The sequence below is a fragment of the Malurus melanocephalus genome, unplaced genomic scaffold (genome assembly GCF_030028575.1).
Source record: "Malurus melanocephalus ecotype Western Australia unplaced genomic scaffold, MMel_1.1 scaffold_1027, whole genome shotgun sequence".
Taxonomy (NCBI): domain Eukaryota; kingdom Metazoa; phylum Chordata; class Aves; order Passeriformes; family Maluridae; genus Malurus; species Malurus melanocephalus.
Genome location: NW_026624259.1, coordinates 3631 through 4467, shown reverse-complemented (window position 1 = coordinate 4467; position 837 = coordinate 3631). Strand labels below are relative to the sequence as shown.

At 48.2% G+C, this 837-nt stretch overlaps 1 protein-coding gene across 1 annotated transcript in view; it reads left to right on the top strand.

Moving 5' to 3' along the window:
• Positions 1–6: 6 nt before the first annotated feature.
• LOC130585972 (gasdermin-A-like) overlaps positions 7–837 on the top strand; it is a gene marked incomplete at its 3' end in the record, with an annotated part of 4455 nt that continues 3624 nt past the window's right edge. The window contains exon 1 of the mRNA XM_057386667.1: positions 7–206. The remainder of the gene's footprint in view (positions 207–837) is intronic.

The window sequence follows — 837 nt, the reverse complement described above, 5'->3', positions numbered from 1 at the left end:
GCTCTCTCAGCCAGTCTAAAATAAAGTGCTTAGACTGAAAAACTTGTTTGTCAGCAGAATTCTTTAATTCAATGGTAAATTGCTCCAGCTGGGAATAACTCTGGATAATAAAAACTCTGGTGTGAACGCCAGGAATCCTCCAGCACAGATTGGATCTAACACTGCCCCTGCTCTGAAGCTCGTTTGGAGAGCCCTCCATTAGCAAGGTAAGAGGAATCAATTTACTCTTTACTATGGGTGTGGGGTGGTGTGAGCTTCCTGTGCAACTCAGAGCTCCCGTATTTAACAAGCACCTCTACACCTCTGAGCAGAAGGGAAGCAAGAGAAGCTTCTCCCCAGTCCTGCTGCTCTYCAGAGGCCACATCACCTCAGCAGTCCCACAGTCTGCTCCACACACCCCCAAAAAACAGGCACGTGCATTATCCCAGAGCATTGGGTGTGGGAGAGGGCTGGTGGAATCTCTCTGTCAAGTGCTTTTGTTTGTTTTTTCTTCTCTTCTTGGAAACTTCTAATGCAATGATTCCTGGAAGTGCTACTAACCTTGATCAAACAAAGCTATTTGTCCTTGGAATGGTTTACACAAGAAGAGGGATGGGATATTGGGAAGAAATTCCTCCCTGTGATGGTGGTCATGCTCTGGCACAGTTGCCCAGAGAAGCTGTGGCTTCCCCACCACTGCAGGTGTCCAAGGCCACGTTAAACAGGGCTTGGAGCAACCTGGGAGAGTGGAAGGTGTCCCTGCCCATGACACTGAGGAGATTTTAATAAGCCTTAAGGTCCCTTCCAACCTAAACCATTCTGGATTGCCCAATTTCTCCTCCCCAGCTCCCTCCTGTA